Here is a 16,734-nt window from a genome sequence, read left to right on the forward strand (position 1 = left end):
AACTGACTGAACAACCAAGGTGCCCTATGTTATGTAACTCTTAATGGAAGTACAAAGTACTATTATAAAGTATACTTACAATCCACCTAATAACTAATTTACATGAAATATGGGCAGGGGAGGACATCTAATGCAATATGCTAAATGACACCATGGAGATGCAGCCTCCAACATCCACAGTAGGAACTCTTTACACAATGGTAATTTTAACAAGTATATTACATATAAAAGAGAGAATCCATAAAGTACAAAGACTCAAATTTATCAGCCTAATGCAATGTACAGACCTTATCCCGATCAAATGGAATCGTTTACTTATTTATTTTTAAAAAGATTTTATTTATTCATTTGCGAGGGGAGAGAGGCAGGGGTAGGGGGGAGGGAGGGAGGGAGAGAGCGTGCCTACAAGCTGGGTGGGGGAGAAGCGGGAGAGCAGACTCCCCACTGAGAAGGGAGCCCGACCCAGGGCTCGGGGTGCAGGGCTCAGGGCTCCATCCCAGGACCCTGAGATCACGAACTGAGCTGAAGGCAGATGCTTAACTGCCATCCAGGCACCCCCAAATGGGATGATTTAAATAAAATCCAAAGGGAATCCATTTTTCTTTCCCCCTTTTTTTTTACTTTATTTGTAATTATCAAATCTGTATATATCCTCCCTCATCAACACCTAAAAGCAAAAGAAAAAGGTGTTCCAAGAACTGTTCATGTGGAAATAGGGGTTAAGACAGGCCAACAGATAAATCCTAGCAGAGAGGAGAACCAAAGAGCTATATAAAAGAAAATTGGGTTGCTATGTAGTCAAGAAAAGTTCCACGATCCTCTGTAATTAGGGCAAGCATATAATTTATGGCCCAAACTGGGACATTTTTGAGAGTGAAAGGGGGGCTATTACTAATTATGGGTTGGCATAAACCAGGACTGTCCCAGGGAAATTGAGACATACAGTCACTCTATCTACAAAAGTTTAAATTTATTTTTTTACTGTTTTCACAAACGATATTCAACTCAGTCCTCTGAGTAATGATTTTCCAAAGAAACACATTCATAATATTATAAAATTCAGAAAAATTAAAGCATTCTATAAAATTTTTCCCCCTCTTTCTTGCTTGGCACATAGTTACTTCATAAAGTGTGATGTCTGTGTCTTTTCTTGTTGCTCAGTTTATTCTACAAACTTCAAGCCATTCCTTTTCATAACAACTATTCATGATAAACTATGAAGGGAAAGTTACACTTTTTCAAGAGCTTCGCTTCTCTTAAAATACAGGTCTTCCCATGGGCCTCCACACACGGCCTGCTAAGACTCCTACTCAGTTGATGAATGGATACCTTATTCCCAGTAACACTTCAAATCTTAGTGACCTAGGAGTTAAGTTAGGAAGAGTGAGGTAAAAACATCTGGCTCAGGTTAACCAGCCGAGGCTCCAAAGTAAGAGCCTTGGGGTTGGCATTATTACCTACTTATTCTGTTCTAAGTAGTCTGGCTACAGTAAATTCAAAGCTCCGTAAGCGATGCTAGCTTAATTTTCTTTTGGGGATTTTTAGTAAATATCTGGTTTTAGTATTGCTCATAAAATGAGCCACCAATAAAGTGACTACCCATTTAATCTGTGAGTATTTTATGCCACTTCATAAATTTTAAAATACCGGGTAAACTTTTTCAATAAAAGTAGCCTAAATATGAAAAAATGTAACAATACAGAACAGTTTTAGCTTCATCCTAAAATGTGCACCAATACCATGTCAACCTACCCTTATTTTGTTCTATTACTAGGTTATGACTTTAAAGTTCTAACCGCCATAAACAAAACTAAATATGTCTAGCAAGAACAAAAATAATTAAAAAGAGACTTCAAAAATTTGGACTTGCTTCTACATTTTCCTCAGATCTTCCTGTTATTTATTTGTTTATTTAGTCATTCCACTTAATATTTTTCAGGCTGTGGGCCTGAAGACATTTAATTTGTGTGGCCACAGTAATTTGCACCATAGAAATTGAGAAAATAAAAATTTATGCATTCGTACAACAATCTAATGCTACATTCAGCATGCAATCAATCCTACTGCCCTAAAAGCCCGTTTTGTCTTTGTTCTATTTTAGGAGGTTAAACTCTTTTGTCTTTAGAACTAAAATACAGTTTAAAAAAGTGCCCTTTAGATTCTAACCCAAACTTTATCATAATAAACATTTATTTTTTAAGTAACCGTATCTGTCTCTTCCCTTTCTGTCTGGTTTCTCTTATGAAACAAGTCAACCTCTCAACAGCCTACATTAATAAAGGAAAATGTAACATAAATGCAGAGGCAGTCTAATTGCCAACAGGTCTTTCCACTTAAATAAAACCTTCCTTGGATGCTGGGAATGCCCAAACAGTTGCTTATTAACTAGAGATCATCCTCCTTCACAGAGATGTGAGAGTACAAATTGTATGTGTTGTGGCAAACACTGAGGCTGGCAGAAAGAAAGAGATTTTAAACATAGGCCAAAGATCGTAACAGGGCAGGAATAAAAAACCATGGAGACCAGAGGGGGGAAGGGGAACAAGACCACAACAACCTCATACAAAATGACAAACAATGGGTGCAAATATCAAACAATGAGATCCATATGGACATATGTTAAAATTAACATGTTAACATTACAAAATATGCTAACATGATACTAGAACATCCTAACCAGATCGTAATTTCTAAGAGTTATGCATTTATAATCCCTTACTATACTCAGCAGTACACACAACTTATTAGATTACTGGGTTTTATTTGACTCTTCATATTTCAGGAGTGGGGAGAAGAAAATCTCAGCATCAGAAGACAATAAAAATGGTAAAAATTCTTGTTTGGGGTGGTGATAAGGGAAAGAGAAAGCTTTAAGAAAATAAATTACGCAGCTTGAAAAAAGAACTGAAAGATGAAAAATTTGTGTGCAAACAATTAATTTCACCTCCACTAAAGTAAAGGGACAAACATATATATATAGGTTTAACTTTTTAACCTTATTTTAGTCTTAGGTCTATGTTACACAAGTAAGTAATTCCCAATAAAACTGCAAACATTATCCACAGAAGAGATTTCTCCCTTTCTTCAAGTTAATACTCGAGGTGGCATCTGGTGGTAATGATGATTGTGTGAACAGCCAACGAAAATTAAGTATGCTTAAAAACATTTTTTCTTCCTGTAAGGCTAAGAATCTGAAATGGGTTTATTAAGAAACAAAGTGGAAGACACTGAAGTTATAAAATCTCTTTCACTACTGACTTTTAAGGACAAATTAACTTTGTCCTTAAATACATATAAACAAAGCCATAACCTAACCATAATAAAAAATCTTATGAGCCCATCCAATTTTCCCCCTTTGTCCTAGTTTCTTTTTTGCTGGGGAGAGCCGTTGTGGGATAATAATAGCAGGAAATAAGGTGGAGCAGCTGCACAGGCAAGATGAGGTACAGTGCTGTGTTTCACCTCCATTCTCGTCTACTGCTGGTGAGGTCTCACTGAAAATCAATTAGCTGTTTGGGGATCCAAAGCAGTTATTAAAACCTCTGGGATCAAAATTTGCCCCCCTCTCACCCCTGCCCCAAACTTTTTTAGGGCCTCTGACAAGATTCAGGTAATAGTAGCAGAAGAACCCAAGATGAAGAGATTTCTAGTTATTTGGGAAGAGGAGTGTGTGTGTACATGCACATGTGTATGAAAGGATGTTTACTCTAATGTTAGCAATGTGGTGCATGTAGAGAAAACAATCTGGAATGGAGGCCAGGTTTTGAACTAGATGGCTTCTATTTTAGTCCCACAAATCTATGGAAATAATCCACGTGAGCGAACTATAAAGAGAAGAAATGACTATCCCGAATTTTTATGGTAATAAAAAATATAGCTCACTAAACTTCATGTTGTTGCTATTTCACTAATAAAAAAACCTTCTAACTAATGGCAATCATAATTACACTCAAATTTACCTTTTCAGGTCAAAACATTATATCCCTACTGCAAAAACCATTACATATAAAAATATAATGTTATTACACTCAAATTTACCTTTTCAGGTCAAAACATTATATCCCTACTGCAAAAACCATTACATATAAAAATATAATGTTAAGTGGGTAACATATGTATCTTTCCTTCACAGAGGATTGAAATGACACAAAACTTGACCAGGTTTGCTTAATATTAGAATGTGCATTAAAGACCATTTTTTCTAGTTATTCTATTAAGTTAAAACATCTCTTCTTTGCTAACAGTCACAAGGTCCAAAACTATGAGCAAAAGTTAGCATTGCAGTTCCCTTTATCATCTCTGGCATAGTTGGGATAGAAGGCAAAGCTTTAAGGCTAGTTTAATAACACTGCAATACAGGTGGTACCTCAATATTAGGTACCTCAATGTTAAGTAACAGATGTACTCTTGGAAAACTGAGTTCAAACCAATTATCTCCAAAAATCAAATTCTCTTAAAATATATTAAGCATTTAAAAGAACCTTAGCATACCCTCCTTTATAAAAGAGGAATCTTTTCTGGGGGCGCTTGGGTGGCTCAGTCGTTAAGCATCTGCCTTCGGCTCAGGGCGTGATCCTGGGGTCCTGGGATCGAGCCCCGCATCGGGCTCCTCCGCTGGGAGCCTGCTTCTTCCTCTCTCACTTCCCCTGCTTGTGTTCCCTCTATCGCTGGCTGTATCGCTCTCTGTCAAATAAATAAATAAAATCTTAAAAAAAAAAAAGAGGAATCTTTTCTAATCCAAATAACTGCTATCTAATTTGTATGTGAATGCAATTCTTTTATACATATATTTTTTTAAAGCAACTGGCATACATGTACTGTTTGACATTTATTTTAAAAGTAACTAAAAATAGGGGCACCTGGCTAGCTCAGTCAGTGGAGCATGCACTCTTGATCTCAGGGTTGTGGGTTCGAGCCCCACCGTGGGTAAAGAAATTACTTAAAAATAAAATCTTAAAAAAAATTAAAAATTAAGAAAACTAACTAAAAATACTGTTCAGGACACTGATTGGTTTAACGTTTCAATGAAAACTTTAAAAAGGGCCCAAACTTTGAAATATTTCATTGTGATTTTGCTTAAAGGGCCAGGTAACTGACAAATCTCTTCCAACTCCACGATTCATATTATTCTAATAAGCTAGATGCAACCACCCCACTTTCTGCTGGGAACTGAATACAAATGTATCAAACTGGGTTGTGCCTAACCTAAAAAGGGGGGAGAGCACCTTGGGAGTAATTTCCAGGGAATATCACGTTCTCCAGGAAGTAGGGATGAGACAAATAAGTAGCCTTTTTCAGTTAGCATTTTATATGATGGCAATCCAACACATATATTCTGTAGGGTGCTCTCCATATTTCTGGTCAAAAACTGGAGCTAACAGGGGCACCTGGCTGCCTTGTAGGTAGAGCATGTGACTCTTGATCTCAGGGTTGTGAGTTCAAGCCCCACACTGGGTGTAGAGATCGCTTAAAATAAATAAATGAAATCTTAAAAAATAAAGTAAAATTGGAGCTAACAATACGCAACTATTTCACAAAGCGAAACAAATTATTCTACCTATTCTGGCCTAATCCTAGTCTAAATAAAGACTATATATATATATTGAAACATAAAAGTTTTATGCAGATAAAATATTCTTTTCCATTTCTTAATGAGAATTCAGCTGTCAGATGCTCTAGAACTGGTTTCCTCAGGAGGTGACTTGTATTCAGGAGGGTGGAAGGCATGGGATTTATTTTCTTTTAACCTATACAAAGCTTTAGTTTTTTATTTTTCCTTGGAGGAGGCAATGGGTCTTTATCCGATATTCAGGGATATACTAAATTTGGGGTTAAGAGTATATAGTTGGCACAAATTCAATGCTCGAGTGGGAACTATAAATGATTTCTTTAATTGTATGCCAAACTGAATAATCTCCCAGGGAAAAGAACCTCCTCCTCCTGCCTTTCCTACCTCTTGCCCCTCCCCCACCAACACTGCCTCCCCGCTGTGTAAAGAGCCCTTTGTCCTGCCCCGCACTTATCTAGCTGTTTGGCCATATTGACAGGCCAACTAAAAGCATAATAAGGGAGTCAGTCTGACATAAGCAGCTGGCAATTTGAAACAAAAATCTTCCTTTTCTACTCAGACCAAATCCTGCTGCAGAAGTCTCAGGCTCCTCCCATGCTTCCATCTATTTTTCAAACAGAGCAGCAAGGAATTCGGCATTTTCCCTTAATTAGGTAGCACGTCAAAAACTTGAATCCCCAGACAGAAACAAATTCTTACAAATTCCTATATCCACTGCTTATTTTATGATTCATAACATAGGCCAAAGAGTATACCCAGCTCTGGGTGTATATACATACCCAACATAGCTAAGGAAATGATTCTTACCACTTCAATTTGCCATCTAAACTCTGAAAATTCTCAGACTACAAGGAAGACAGAAAAGCACAGAAGAGAAAGCGGTCAGACCAAACCAACACGCATATATATAAAGCAAAACTCGGTAATAATCTTGGTATTTTAACAATACGAAGATACTATTCCAATAAGCAAAAAAATTTATTTTCCTTGTCTTTATATCAAAGATACTTAATGTGACCCTTACATCTCTCCCGGAGGTATTCAGCAAACAAAATCAATATGATGGAAAAACTGAGTGAGACAGGATGGGATTACAAATTCCTTCCTCAGTGAAGCTCCTATAAAGTAGGCTGAGATTTAGTGTCATTGTTTCTTTATTATTTCTCATGGTTTCCTTCATAAAGTTTTTCTAAAGTGATGCTTTCTAACAGTCCCCCACCCCCATTACTGGATATCAATTTAGAACTGAATATACAATAGGACAATTTCAGAAGATTCTAAATGATTTAACAAAATATGTATTGATAAATGAAAGAAATGGTATTCTATCTTTCATCAATTTCTCTGAATCTTTACCACAAGAGAGATCAATCGCTACAGCAAGTGAAAGGTTAAGGTTAAAAGTGCCATTTCATCATGTATTTTGGAATTGTTGGCAGTAAGGAATGGTACCAATACTTGTCTAACACAGATGCATTATACTTATTTTCTAAGGACTGCCTCTGAAAGGAATTTTTCCCAAGTAGGTTCCACACCTAGCATGGAGCCCAACACGGGGCTTGAACTCACAACCATGAGATCCAGACCTGAGCTGATAACAAATAGGAAGCTTAACCGAATGAGCCACCCAAGCATCTGAGAGGATGTTTTTAATCAAATTACAAATAACTACCAGTCGTATTACTAAATATACATTATCTCACACATTTTACAGAGCTCAAAGTACATTTTGTCTTAAAGAAAATAACCTTCTCAGTAAGTTTTAGTTTTCAATACCTGAAAGTTTTATAAATAAAATTCACTGCTAAGCCTTTTAGTTTCAGACTGAGCTGACAAATCACCAGAGCTGAACCAGAAATTAGAAGAAAATTTCATTCTAGATCATAATCCAATTTTCAATAAGATGTATCCAATGATTGTTGATAACTGTGGCCTCATGTTTCATTAAGTTATTTCAACACGAAGAGGATAAGGTAAGAGCGGTTGTCTGCTCAGCTCCATTTTGCACTATATTATTTTCCTATCCAAAAGCAAAAAATGAGATGTCAACCCTCCATTAGAAAGGCCAGAGTAAGTTCAGAAAATATATAAGTTCCTAGACACAAAACAGTATCAGAAGATACAAAAATTTTCAAACATACTGGTTAAATAAATCCTATGAAAAGGGCCTCTGTGATCTTTCAGAAAATGATTACATCAAGATCACAAAGGGTTCCAAACAATAGAAAATACAAGTGAAAAAGCAATTATTTTACAAGGTAACTTTCATGTTATGTAATAACTTACACTAAAAGACATTTACATTTATATCTAAGCTATGTTAAATACCCAGTATGAGTGAAACCATCTTTATTTGATATGGCATCTTTTATATGTAATACTAATAAGAATAGAACCATCTAAAATTATTCGTTAAAGGTTCTATTTCATTAGTTTGCTTGTATCACTAAGAGACAATGCAAGCCACATTTGTGAATGACAAAACTCACTTCCATTCTTTTTGGTTCCCTGCCACAAGTGCCAGAGTCAGATTACACATTATAGATGATTGTGGGATTTAAGTACATTTACATGAAACTGAAAATATCAAAATTCTGGGGTAAAAAAATAGGATGCAAGCGTCTTGGAGGGGTGGGGGGAAGAAAACACACCGACATCTGTTAGATACTATGTAAGTGGTGGTATATTTGGGTGGTGGTTTTCCTTCAAGTACTTCCATACTCAACAAACTGTTCTGCCGAATCAAAGATCTGCCTAATGTGCAAGAGCTGTGGGGGAAAGGGAGACCACATAAGGGGTTCAGAGGCTCTCTTTTCAAGTATCCTGTACTCTAGACTTACTCGATTTCTGAATATTCCTTCTGGACCATCCTTTATTTCAAATGGATCACGGCCAAACATACATCCTTGTGATCTTACAAGACTACATCCAACACATATATAATGAATCAATTTTATAGGTCAAATGCCAAAGAAAAAATCTAATCGAGAGAAGTCTATACTAATACAGAAATTAAGAAAATACTTCCGAGATTTATATTTAGAAATCATTCCAAAAAGAGCAGTTCTTTTTAGAGTTTACAATTCCAAATGTAGTAATATGCTTAGCGAAACTTATCTATTCAATAAAGTAAACGTGGCCTAACAACTTGAGAGAAGGAAGGAGGCACACAAACAACAAAATATCAAAATTAATTCAATAATTAAAGAGATGGAGGAAACACGTCAGTTGCTGAAAAAAGAACGGATTTTTCCCATTCTGGTTCTCTGGAGGATCCTTAAATTCTTATTACTTTGGTTATAAATGGATTGAAAAATTAAAACTCTAATGGAACTTTCAGATCTATCCAAGCACAAATCCTCAGATAAAAACCGAAAATCTGCCCAAAAAAACCCAAAAACAAAAACAAAACAAGAAGAGTCTTTAACTACGATCCATTTTCCAGATGCTGATATCCAAAATGGATAGAAGGTTCTGAACTGCTAACTCTCATCTCCCCACCAATAAAATGCAAACCAGCTCAGCAGTCAAAATTCCCAAGAAAGCAAGGTTTCTTCTTAGTCCTGAAGCAGCCATCGCCTAAGTGCAGCTCCCTGCAGCCAACAGCATTAATGGACGCTGCACTGCTGTCCTTCCCTGGAGACAGCAGCCAGCACTACTCAAGCTTCTCACGTAGCAACCAGAGCTCCAGAGCCAGCAGCTGCTGCTGCCTTGTATACTCACCCCTGTGATCCAACCCAAAGGAACAACCTTCTCCTTACCCCACCCCCACTCCTTACATACTCTTTTTTCTTTTTTTTTGGACCAGTGCTCCCTGCCAGAAGGGCTGGAATTATGCTTTTAGAAACAATCTTAAGGTCACCCTTTTAGTTTTAAACTAAGGTCTTTTATTAAAAAAATAAAAATTCACCAAATAAATTCCAAATATCCATTTTTAAATTAAGCCAGTAATTGTAGGAATGAAGATTAAGTTTTCATCTTTAAAAGGCCAATTTTCCAAACACTCTCTTTATAGTCAAATTTAAATTTGCAGCTAGAGACAGAGCCTTGTGTCTTATCAAAGGACATAATTCATTTTTCTATACATAATGACAGTGTGAGTAACCCTTGAAGACTCTAATCCCGTAACGGGCCAGAATTTGGGGCTATAGAAGAAAACTAATGATCCTCCTGAGAAAACTGGAAGAAATCCAATAAAAAAAATTTTCTTGTGTCCTCCAAGAGGCCCAGAAACCTCTGATTATGTGAATATTCTTGCTTTAGTCCTAACTCACATCCACATTACACACATCTAAAATTACCACTTACAACTTTTCTCTTAGAGTGACCTAAAAACATTAATGACATAAAATTAACTATCAAGAAATTTTCCCAAATAAGATACACAAACACTCTCCTGAAAATCTCTGAACACTCAACTCAGCTGGATCCTCCCCAATCAAAAGTATAGCTATGCAACATGGGCCCAACAACAACAAAAAATGTAAATACGATCTGGATCACAAATATGTCATTTAAAAGAAACTTGTTTAGTCAAGTTATAAAAGAAATTAGCAGAGAACCTGGGGACTTTTTCACTAGTATGACCACGGAGAAAATTGGAGAAATGAACTAAAGTACAGACAAAGCCCAATGGAACCCTGAGCTCTGGGTAAGAAATGAGTTACTGGTGAACACATTGCACAAGTAACATGAGAAAGCAGAAAATGCAGGTCATACACGCACCCCTGACCCAGACCAGCAGAGCTGGCTGCAGCATCAGTATCCAAGGGAAAGACCAGTTATTCCTACGAAGTGAGACAAGCAAAGGCGCTCTATAGAATAAATTAGCATAGAAGGGGCTTTCCCAACAGTTCAACTTTCCCTCTCACGCAATTCACCTACTTAAATAACCAGGGCTTTTTCTTACCACCATTCACCTCACATCCCTGGCTTCCACGCAGAAGGAAAGGGAATTCATAAAGGGTAAATTTTCCTGCTTTTAAGACGTTCTCAAATGATCGCTCTCCACGCCCAAGGCAGGAAAAACGACACAATCTGGCCCAACTCCAAAGCTCGAACCCTACAAATTCAATGAGGCTATCTCAGATACTGGGGCATACGCCACTGAGAGCCCAAGAATGTGAAGTGGGGGTGGCGAAGGTAACGTCTCTAGTGTGGGAAAAGAAGAAATCATCTGAGATGGGGGCCCGAGAACGAGACTGAAGGCGTCCAGAACATTATGGAGGGGGGATCGAGCTCCCCCCCGAGAGATCAGAGTTGTCACAAGGCCGCGCGAAAGGGGGTGGGGGTGGGGGTTAGGGAAAAAAAGTATGCCTGTGCATTTTTAGAGGAGGGCAGGGAGAGGCCTATCCTCAAGTAAAAGGTAAACGTGGAGTAGGCAGTTCCCAGAAAAAGGGGTGAAGAGGCGTGGGGGAGGGGAAGCGTCCTGACCCAGGAAAGGCATGAAAAGGGTACTGGGGTCGACTAGATTACGAAGGGGGCCTCTCTCCCTGGGAAAGAGGGGTGCAATGGTGTGTGCGGGGCAGCGAGGGGGATGAGAAGGGGCAGCATCCTCCTGTGAAAAGCCTGGGGAGGGCCAGGCCCACGTCCCGAGAGCGAGCGCGGGGAGACGGAGGAGGTGACCCTTCCCTCCCCCAGGGCCCGGTCGTGAGGCTAGGTCTCTCTTTTCTGTCGGACCCTTACCTTGTCCCAGGCGCTGCCGGGGCCTGGGCCCGGGCTGCGGCGCACAGCACTCCCGGGAGGCAGCAGGACTCGAGTTAGGCCCAACGCGGCGCCACGGCGTTTCCTGGCCGGGAATGGCCCGTGCCCGTGAAGTGGGGGTGGGGGACAGAAAGGCGGAGCGAGCCAAAGGCGGGGAGGGGGAAGGGCCAGGGAAGGAGGGGGGGGCCGGCACTACAGTGTTGGCGGACTGGCGGGACTGGGGCTGCGTGAGTCTCTCAGCGCAGGCGGGCGGCGGCCGCCCCTCCCCCGGCGGCGGCGGCGGCGGCGGCGGCAGCTCACTCAGCCCGCTGCCCGAGCGGAAACGCCACTGACCGCACGGGGATTCCCAGCGCCGGCGCCAGGGGCACCCGGGACACGCCCCCTCCCGCCGCGCCATTGGCCTCTCCGCCCACCGCCCCGCACCCATTGGCCAGTTCGCCGCCAATCAGCGGAAGCCGCCGGGGCCGCCTAGAGAAGAGGCTGTGCTCTGGGGCTCCGGCTCCTCAGAGAGCCTCGGCTAGGTAGGGGAGCGGGACTCTGGTGGGAGGGGTGGACCGGTGGACTGGAGGGAGTTGGGTGGCTGAGGCGGTCCGACTAATGGATGGGGGTTGCCTTCCTACGCGGGAAGTTGGGAGTATAACGTTTGTTAAGCTGGAAGGGAAAGAGGTGGTCAGAGGCAGGCAGGAGTGTGGCCCGCCCTGCGGCAACCGGAGGGGGAGGGAGAAGAGCGAAAAAGGCTCGAATCCGGACGGAGCCATTGCTCCTGCAGAGGGAGGAGCGCTTCCGGCTCACCTCTTGTCATTGATTGGCCGCTTCTCCTCCCGCCGTGTGTGAAAACACAAATGGCGTGTTTTGGTTGGAGTAAAGCGCCTGTCAGTTACAGCCTCGGGAGTGCGCAGCCGCCTGGGGACTCTCGCATTGCTCCCTGGGTGGGATGGGTAGGTAGATGGGGTGGGGAGAGAGCTGGAGGACGGGCGCGGTCGACCTCCCGCGACGGGTGGAGGGTCAGTGAAAGTGTCTCCCGAGCGGGCGTCCTTCCACCCGCCCCTTCCTTGGAGGGAGTCGGTTTACCCGCCGACTGCTCGGCTTCGGCATCTGATTGGTTGCTGAAGCCCGGGGGACGGCCCCATGCCATTGGCTCGAGTCCCAAATGAGCGAAACCACTGAGCGGGTCAGCAGGGGTGGGGGGGGAGGCGGTCGTTGGTACAGTCCTTCCCGAGGCCCAGCGCCGCAGTGTCTGGCCCCGCGCCCCTGCGCAACGTGGCAGGAAGCGCGCGCTGGAGGCGGAGGCGGGCTGCTGGGCCGAGGCTTCTGGGTGGCGGCGACTGCGGCTCCGCCCCGGGCGTCCGCCGCCTGAAGGACGAGACAAGCCGGATCTGCTCTCGGACTCGCGGGGGTGGGGGAAAGAGCGGGGGTCGGTCTTGCTGGTTTGTGGGAGGGAGGTGCATGTTCTCCCAAATATCGGCGCGACCTGCAATCCTAAGGGATCTGCAGTGGAGGAGGCGGAGAGAAGGCCGCACCCTTCTCGGTAGGGGGAAGGGAGTTCCGCAATACCTTTATGGGAGTTCTCTGCTGCCTCCTGTCTCCTAAGGACCGCCCTGGGCCTAGAAGAATCCCTCCCTCCCCCGCGATCTCGTCATCGCCTCCATGTCAAGTCGCTCTTTCTCGTTTGTGGGCGGTACTCTTTTGCCCAGCCTTAACCTGGTGTCTGGGCGTTGTCCTGCAGGGGATTGAGCAGGTGTTAAGATTTCTCTCTTCCCACAGACTTGAGTTTGTGTCACAAAGTAATTACAATAGGGGTGGAGGAGGGAAATGGGAGTCCAGGCATTCACCTCGGACTGATTTTAAGCATCAAGACTGTGTGTTATTACTACTTAAGACCCTTTTCGTAGTATTTTTCCTCCAGGTAAAGGGGAGATTAAAGACATGGTCATCCGAGTTTTTTACTCACCCGATTTGAGAACCTTGCTTACACCACCAAAGCATTTCAAATTAAATATTAATCTTAAAATTTTAGGCCCTTTCCTTGCATCCCTAGGGTTAGAGATCTTCGCGCTCGCACTCCTACTTTGAGCCCATTTTGCATTTGTTGTACTTGCTCTTTCAATCCGAGACAGCAGTGGCTTTCTCCTGTCCTGTTTTTGGCAGCCCGGTGAGTCATGAAACCAGACAGATCGGTTCTACTGCCAATTAAGACTACCCAGTTTGAGGTGAGGCCTCACGGTTACCCAGTAATGCATTTATTCCTCCTTGAATGTTTACCTTGTTTTACACTTTACCTTTTTCCTCAGCTAGGATTCTACGCCTTGATCCTCTTCACAGTCCAGATGACCTTGACTACTGCCTTACTGAGAATTGGATATGAGGTTCAACAGCATCTCCATTTTACCTCCTTTAATACCTCTCCATCTTTTTATTTCTGTTCTCATCACTTAGTGACTGGGCTCGATTGCCATAATGCTGATAGCTTCCTAACTGGTGTATCTGTCTCTGGTATCATCTTCTGATCCACCTAACATGTTGGTGGGAAAATTATCCCAACATACAGATAGAGCTGAAAATGACTGATGCAACTCCTTTACTTCTTATGGGATGAATTCCATCAACGTGAAGGTGATACACAAGGCCCCTGAATGGGCCAACCTCATCTTTTCTTAACAGCTTTTTCATTTGCTACAATTTTTTACATATACTTCAAACATTACCTTTCCAGTCATACTGGATTGTTACCCAAATCATAGTGTCATTGCCCTATCTTTGTAGGCTGGTTCCTTCTGGAGTGGTACTCTTGGTGCTCCTTACTCTTCAAGACTGTTAAGACTCAAATACCATCTCCCCTATGATCTTGCCTTTTATGATCTATCTTCTTCTAAGCCAGACACCCCTAAACAAAGGTTACCAGTGCTTTCTCCTGATCTGATAGCAGGTTGAATCAGCATTTCTCAGGTTGCTGTCATTCCTTTTTAAATTCTCTTAACTGTTCTGAGCTTCTTGAGGTGACAGGTTGTTGTTACGTCTTGTACCGCTAAGCTAGTGTATTCCCTGATAGCTAGCCAATCCTAAGTAAAGTGGAATGAGTGACATGTGGATGTCTTTATAAAGTTTGTTAGGTTATTGGTCTGTCAGATAGTTTTGTATGTATGCTTCCTAGTGCTTTAGTTTAGCACTGTCCAATAGAATGTTCTGCAGTGATAGAAATGTTCTTCACTTTTGCAAACCAGTATGGTTGCCACTGATCATATATTACTATTGAGCACTGGAAATGTGGCTCCTGTGACTAAACTGAATTTTCAACTTGATGTAATTTAAATTGCCACTGTGTACATTGTAGCTGTAGCCACAAACTTGTGTTTGGGTTGCTGAATACTTAGTATGCATTAATAATTTTCTCTTCATAGTGAGCAGTAAGAAAAAAAAATTGGCCCGTTTAGTTTTTTCCCCTGCTTCTTTAACCTATTATCTATATAACATCTGTACCTAGCTGAAAGCTAAATTGGAGCCATTACTAAAGCTAAACGTGCCTTGGAGAATAGTCTGTTTAAAAAGCAAGTGTTGACTAGTTTGGGTTTCAAAAAAGAATACATAGTGAATTTTAGGAAAGTGGGATTTCATTAAACCATAAGGGTGACAGAAGTTTAGTTAGGAATAGGACTATATCTGATATTAATTAAACCAGCCCTAAATTTCAGTCCTACAAGTTTTCATTTTTGGAGAAACTTGATCAGAGGAGGCCAGGCCTTAAGTATCATATCTTGCTAAGAAACCATCACAAAGTAAGTTGTATCCTGATAAAGTATAAATTAATAGATATATCCTAACACCAAAATATTTTATCTGCTAATATAGCGTGTTGTGAATTTCAGTTAAATTTTTAAAAGACAAGTTTTTTTGTTTGTTTTACTTAAGAGTCTGAGAAATCTTAGGATAGCAACCTTAAAACTGTCAGTGCACACAGATAATTGGCTTGCTATTTAAGCAGATTTCCAGTCCCAGAGCAAGAGATTCTGAATCCACTTAAGACGGGTGGGAGGCACTGGAATTCTGTATCATGTTCCTTATTTGCTTACGATGTTGGGGCTAGGAACCACACTGCAGGCTATAGTACACCTATTTATCTGACAAAAATGATTAAAACTTCAGAGAAACTCTCTAATACTCTCTGTGCTTTCTACTTTGTAATTTTTTTTCCTTTCGGAAAACGGAATGAATGGAAAAGTTGAGAGGTGAAGAGTGGTAATATTTAATAGTTTTGGAAACTTGCAGGTCAGATTGTTTTTCTTGTAAAAGGGATGTTAAAATTCTTCAAATACATTTTTTGAACAAGAGCATTGCCTTTTTTGTCTGTTTTCCCACTAAATGCATGCATTGGACTTATTTTTGATTCCCCAGTGCCTGTACACAGAGCTGAGCACTCAATAAATGTTGGTTTTATTAATTTATACATGAAATTGGCTTTCAGATAATAGCTAAGTCCACAAAACACAGACACAGGCTCCTTTTATGGAGAAATTTTAGGGTCATACTTAACCCAAGTCTCCTCATTCTATTTATAAAGGAGACTGATGTATCGTGGTCTCTAAATGCATCTGTTCAAGTGTTGACCTCTTCCTTGGGCTTCCTGTATGAACCATTCTTCTTCCTGTGCTTCACTTCCTTGGGCTTTATTTTTATTTATTTATTTATTTAATAAACCAGCTACCTATCTCTTTTTGAAGTAGAGCCATATTGTTTTTTATACTTCTAGGATAAAAGTATATCGAACACTTCTACTTACACGAGAAAGTTGGAGGTATTGTAAAGTCTTTTAATTTTTTTAGATTTGCAAAATTTGGACCACATAATGATTCTGCCATATATATATATATTTTAAAATTTCTTTATTTATTTTTAGAGAGAGCATGCACTGGAGGAGTGGGGGCCGAAGGGCGGGGGGAGAGAATCTTGAGTAGACTCCCCACTGAGCGCAGAGCTTGACATAGGGCTAGATCTCAGGACCCTGAGATCATGACCTGAGCTGAAACCAAAAGTTGGGTGTTTAGCAGGCTGAGCCACCCAGGCATCCCTCTGCCATTTATTTTTTATGCAAAGAGGAGGTTTGGTATAGTATGCTTTGCAGCTGTTAGTCCAGAGTATGATAGGAATCAGCATCACAACGGTAAAACTACTTTGAATGTTTTAGGCCAGTCTTTATTCTAGAGCACTTTGTTAGGTCATATGTCTAGGAATCTAGTAACTTAGAAGATTGAGAATTCTTGATTTTGTTAGTTTATCTAGTAGCATACTACTTTATAATGGAGAACTTCTCCAGAAACTTACTTTTTCTTATCCATGACTCCCCATTCTTGATGGGGTGGGTAAGAAACTGGGTTATTAGAGAACTGTTAGTAGCATGGAATTAAACATTTAAGTGTATTTTATCCAAGTCAGGGTCGAACCTGATGGATTATTCCTGGTATCATGGT

The 16,734-nt window shown here is 41.1% G+C and overlaps 1 protein-coding gene across 22 annotated transcripts in view; it reads right to left on the reverse strand.

The window, feature by feature from the left end:
- SETD5 (SET domain containing 5) overlaps positions 1–11,590 on the reverse strand; it is an 80,592-nt gene extending 69,002 nt beyond the window's left edge. For 14 of the 22 annotated variants that reach the window (XM_087866818.1, XM_087866820.1, XM_087866819.1 and 11 more), the window contains exon 1: positions 11,255–11,590. The gene's annotated coding sequence lies outside the window, so the exon portion shown is untranslated. Of the gene's footprint in view, positions 1–4,491; positions 4,684–11,254 lie in introns of all 22 variants that reach the window. The other 8 variants (XM_087866826.1, XM_087866829.1, XM_045808161.2 and 5 more) reach the window with 2 other exon arrangements.
- Positions 11,591–16,734: the final 5,144 nt, after the last annotated feature.

Source organism: Ursus americanus, chromosome 14, assembly GCF_024610735.1.
Source record: "Ursus americanus isolate L20-20 chromosome 14, mUrsAme1.1.p, whole genome shotgun sequence".
In the NCBI taxonomy this organism is placed as follows: Eukaryota; Metazoa; Chordata; class Mammalia; order Carnivora; family Ursidae; genus Ursus; species Ursus americanus.